This window comes from Nycticebus coucang, chromosome 9 (assembly GCF_027406575.1).
Source record: "Nycticebus coucang isolate mNycCou1 chromosome 9, mNycCou1.pri, whole genome shotgun sequence".
Classification (NCBI taxonomy): Eukaryota; Metazoa; Chordata; class Mammalia; order Primates; family Lorisidae; genus Nycticebus; species Nycticebus coucang.
The window spans coordinates 90,520,073-90,525,787 of NC_069788.1; the positions used below are offsets into that span (position 1 = coordinate 90,520,073).

A 5,715-nucleotide genomic window follows, 5' to 3' on the forward strand; every position below is an offset into this window, starting at 1 on the left:
TGTGTGTGTGTGTGACAGGGGCTTGCTCTGTTGCCCAGGCTGAAGTGCAGCGCAGTAGCTATGATCATAGCTCATTACAACCTCAAACTCTTGAGCTCAAGTGATCCTCCCACCTCACCCTCCCAAAGTGCTGTGATTATAGGTGTGAACCACTGTGCCCAGCCACATTTTTAATACAATTTTTTTTTACGTTGCAATTTTAATATGGAATTTACTTGGGGATATAGTGTAAGGTTAGAACTTATGGAAAGACTATAGCTCACACCTATAGTCCCAGCGCTGTGGGAGGCCGAGGCGGGTGGATTGCCTGAGCTCAGAGGTTAGAGACCAGTATGAACAGCAGTGAGCCAGAGTAAGACCCCATCTCTACTAACATCAAGAACATCGCCAGAGGAAGACAAAAAAGAGTACTTCAAACAAAGAAGAATGAACAAGGAAGTTGAAATTAAAAATAAAAAATATTAAAAAAAAAGAAGTTATGGAAAAATCAAATTTCCTCTATAATTTGGGATGCCATCTTTTTTTTTTTTTTTTTTTTTGTGGTTTTTGGCCGGGGCTAGGTTTGAACCCGCCACCTCCGGCATATGGGACCAGCGCCCTACTCCTTGAGCCACAGGCACCGCCCGGGATGCCATCTTTATCTTCTGTTAAATTCACATAGACAGATATTCAAATAGATAAATACAGATACATATGTATTAATAGATACATGTCTGTGTTTCTATTTCTGCACAATATTTTTTATTCCATGAATCTGTCTGATCATTTCATTTTGTTACCTTCTCACAAAAATGTAAATTCCATTAAAGTTGCTGCTGTACCACTGCATAGAATGATGTCTGGCACATAGTACTCAAGAACCACATGTTGAATGTTAGACTGGATTATTTCTATACCAGCACCATGTTTTGTTTTTGTTTACTTCAAATTCAAGTCTATTGAGGTATAATTTATACAGAGCAAAACTCTCTTTAGTGTCCAGTTTTATGGGTTTAATAAACACAAATATTTGGAGAATCACTATTATGGAGATACAGAATAGTTCTAGCACCTCAAAAACTCTTATCATGCTTTTCTTTTTAGCAAATTTTTTTTTTTTTTGTGGTTTTTGGCCAGGGCTGGGTTTGAACCCGCCACCTCTGGCATATGGGACTGGCACCCTACTCCTTGAGCCACAGGTGCTGCCCCTTTTTAGCAAATTTTTTAATTTTAAATTGTGATTTCAAAAAAACACATAACGTAAAATTTACTATCTTAACCATTTTCAAGTGTACTGTTCAGTGGTGTTAAGTATATTCACACTGTTGTGCAACAGATCTCCAGAACCTTTTCATCTAGCAGATCTGAACCAGGTGTTCTCAAACTTTTTAAACAGGGGGCCAATTCACTGTCCCTCAGACTGTTGGAGGGCCGGACTATAGTTTCAAAAAAAAAAAAAAAAACAACTATGAACAAATTCCTATGCACACTGCACGTATCTTATTTTGAAGTAAAAAAACAAAATGGGAACAAATACAATCACACGGCCTCATGTGGCCCGCGGGCCGCAGTTTGAGAACCCCTTACCTGAAGCCACCTCCCTGGAAACCACTATTTTGCTTTCTGTTCCTAATGAATTTAATTTCTTTAGATACCTCATATAAATGAGATTACAAGTATTTATTTTTGTGGACTGTCTTATTTCACTTAATATAATATCCTCAAAGTTCATCTATGTTGTGGCATGCTATAAGATTTCCTTCATTTTTACAGCTAAATCACATAGTATATCAAGCTTTTTTGCAATCAACTCCTACCCTACCCTGAGGAACTGGATTCTGTCTCTATAGTTTTGCCTTTTCCAGATGTTATATAAATGAAATCATAGAGTATGTAGTCTTTTGAACTTGGCTTCTTTCACTCAGCATAATGCATTTGAAATGCATCTGTGTTATTGTGAATACCACTAGTTCATTACTTTTTACTGCTGAGCAATATTTCATTGTATGGATATGTCACAGTTGGTTCATCCATTTTGTACCTGGAAACAAATTTGAATTGATTACAATTTTAGTTTTTGCGATTTCATAAAGCATTTTTACAGTGAAATCATCTAGTAAGCTACCAAACGTATACCAGTAGTAGCCTTAGTGTCACAGGAGAACTAAGCGTCTCTAGAATATGCAGAGATTTCCAACTGGGAGTGACAGCAGGAAGAAACAATATTTAATAGATTCAGGAGCTTAAGTGATGTCAGAGGACTTGTGGGGAACATCCAGGTCCTGCTAATAAAACCAGGGAATATTGACACACAGGCAGCGTTGCAGGGCAGGGTGGGGCATGGGGCATTAGGGGGTAGGCTCTGAAACAAGGAGCTCTGGGTAGGGATTGTCCCTCTGCCACTTCATCCCTGAATGATGGGAGCAACCTATTGACCTGCTAGAAGCCTTGGCTTCTCACCTGTAAAATGGGAAAGATCATAGCAAGCAATGGTCTGAATGCTTATGTCACCTTGAAATTTATCACTACCAGGGTGATGATATTAAGAGGTGAAACCTTTGGGAGGAAATTAGATCATGGGTATGGGGCCCTCATCAAGGGGATCCGTGCCCTTATAAAAAGGGCTCCAGAGAGCTGCCTTGTGTTATCCACCAAGCAAGGACACAAGAAGATACCATTTATGATCCAGGAAACGGGCCCTCTGACACTGAGTACGCTGGCACCTTGATCTTGGACTTCCCAGTCCCCAGCATTATGAGAAATAAATTTCTATTGTGTATAAGCCAAAGGTATTTTGTTATAAGAGCCTGAACAGACTAAGACATAGCACATTCCTTATGTGAAGCAGTTCGTGCAGTTGCTGGCCCAAAGTAAATGTTTAGCAACTGCCACCTTTTTATTAACCATCCATCATCTTGGGAAAGTGAAGCTGGATCTTGAACAAGAAATTTACATAGGAAATAACTCAGCCATGTTTTTTTCTGAAGAAAGAGTGCCAACAATCCAGTTGATTGTAGAGGTTTAGAAATATGGCTGAAGAGATGGGCCTGAATTTGGGTGGCCTTGCAACATCTTTAGCCAATCCAATAGGGCAGAAATAATGTCACGTGACTCAGAGGCTGGCTCCCAGAAGGCCATGTGGCTTCTGCTGCCTTTGCTCCTGGAGACCTAAGCCATCGACAATTAGTAGTCTAAATACCCTAAAGCCTGAAGACACAGTGCTGGTAAGACCATATGCCAAGACCACATAAAGGTCCTAGGACCATGTAGAAAGACAGAGAGATCCAAATACACATCCCAGCCCAGGTACCAGCTGTATGAGAGAAGAAGATTCCAGTGATTCCAGACCCCAATGATTCAAGTCACTTGCATCTCTTGGGTCATCCCAGCCAAGGCCCCAGACACTCTACAGTACCAGTGATGCCAGTTTTTGGTTGTGCAGACATGTGGCCTCCATGACACATGTTTCTAAAAGCATTCTGGCCAGCACAGTGAGTTGCACCACCTCGAACTCTGGGAATTCTAACCATAGCTCTGCCTGTACCCCCAAGACTCAGTACTGGACTGATGACCTGCTAATTCACTGACAGCATAGGACTATCCATTGTTTTGAGCACATTGGTGTGAGCAAAATTCACAATATCAGGTCAAATAGGACCATTGAAGACAGCAGGCAAAGTGACATTTTTTTTTTTTTTTTGCATTTAAAAATACTTTCTTTAAAAATATGGAACACTTCACGAATTTGCATGTCATCCTTGTGCAGGGGCCATGCTAATCTTCTCTGTATCGTTCCAATTTTAGTCTATGTGCTGCCGAAGCGAGCACCAAAGTGACATTTTTGCTAGATGACTTCCCCATTTTTGGACTACAGTTATATCAGTGGACAAGCATAAGCCATGGGGAGAAGAGAAGGCCACGCTCCTCTCAACCCAGGCAGATATTCTTAATTTCTTTCCCCACCTGCTGCAAAGCTGGGAGTGAGTTCTGGGCCACAGAGATGCCCCCTGCTAGTGGCCCCCAACACTCCCTTCTCCTGCTCAGGCATTAACCCTCAGAAGGGCTGTCATGGAAGTATGTTCCTCTAGGATCCTCCCGCCTCTGATCACAGTAAGGTTGGTTGGCACACACGGAAGCCGTTGGCATTGCTGTCAGCATCAGGCTGGACCCACAGATGTGTCTCAACTCCGCTCCTGTCCCCACAGGCTGCAACTTTAGAGGCTGAGGAGGGATCAACCCGGATGCATCATGGGGATGAGTCCCTGAAGGCCAGCAGCCCTGTCCCATCAATTTGCAGGAGAGAGAGAAGATAGGAGCTTGAGAAATTACAACCCCATCGGGCTGCCATCATCTGCAGTTCATGAAAGTGATTAACAGCCCTTCGTCTCTCATTTTAAAGATTAAGCAGAGGGAAGGATGACACCATCAGATTTCAGCCCAAGCCAGTAGTAGCCACAAAACATGATATATTGAGTGCCTGAAACACAGAAAGAAAACATGAATCTTCACACATCATGGGAAGGAACCAGAGTCAGACCCAAGGAGACATGTGGTCTCAAGGCCTCAGGACAGAGACATGTGCTCTCGTGGGGTATCCAGGTAACAGTTTCTGGAGAGCAGTGACCAACTCTGTTTTGGTCAATACATGGTAGGCACTCGGTAAATATGAGGTAAATGAAGGAATGAATCCTTAATCTGTCTTTCTATGAATAACTATGAAACTTTCTAGCAAGTCATTTTAGATAAGTCAAATGGCCTGTTGAAGCCTCGGTTTCCTGCTCTGTAAAATGGGACTAGGGCTATCTACTCCTCTAGAGTTGTTGTTGTGGAAATGAAATGACATTGTAAGAGGAAAGCACAGTATTATGAAAGGCAAATATTACAAGATGCCCAAGTAAGGGAGAGGCCAGGTGGGAGACAGGTCATAAGCCACAGTCCGGAGGGGTAGGACAAGTGACAGAACTCCAGGCAGGGTAGGGGACTAGCTCCATGGCACAGAGTCCTGAGGTGTTTGAGGCAAAAATGGACCTTTTTCTGACTTATTTCCACTCTCTTCCCACTGTCCCTTGTTTCCTCTACCTCAGGCTGTGACATGGGTTTTGTGAGACCTTCATTCTCAGTGTCATGTAAATGGGATTCAGGAAGGGAATGACTTTGTAAGCAATGATTCTTAAGGCCTGGGACAGGGCCCACCTGACAGCAGAAGCAAGGAAGTCTGAGTTTGGGTTAAAATAGAGGAGTGGGAATTCTGGAGAGATAAGTTATTTTAACAGAAGGACAAAAGGGACAGGCAGAACCTTGAGGTTCAGGCTGCCAATTGGGAGCATCACCGGTGTGGCTTTGGGAAGCATTCTGTGGGTGATGCATCCTAAAGTTACTGACATGGGCAGGAGCTTATGCTATTCTTTGTTCACAGGATTCTTCTCCTGCCCCTCCAAGTTCTCCTACGTCCCAAGTGGCCTGTTGCCGAAGGGGCTATAAAGTGGTTTCTTCTTTCAGTTGGGGACGGGCTGATGGTTGACTTGGACTTCCCCTGAGTCAGAGCTGTCTGATGACAGATCCCATCTGAGGGAAGATCTCCTGGATGTGCCCCTTTCTCACAGCCAACATGGCATCAGGATCATGAAATCACTCTGTTTCCCTGAAGACAACAAGCAGACAGAGAGATGAGTGTGAGGACAAAGTCCCAGCCTAATGATCCAGGGTTGTGACATAGTGTGTTGGAATGAAATCCTG

At 43.1% G+C, this 5,715-nt stretch overlaps 1 non-coding gene across 1 annotated transcript; it reads right to left on the reverse strand.

Moving 5' to 3' along the window:
• Nucleotides 1-3,700: 3,700 nt before the first annotated feature.
• Nucleotides 3,701-3,807, reverse strand: LOC128594997 (U6 spliceosomal RNA). The gene has a single exon (XR_008382693.1). It is a non-coding gene; the product is annotated as a U6 spliceosomal RNA (small nuclear RNA).
• Nucleotides 3,808-5,715: the final 1,908 nt, after the last annotated feature.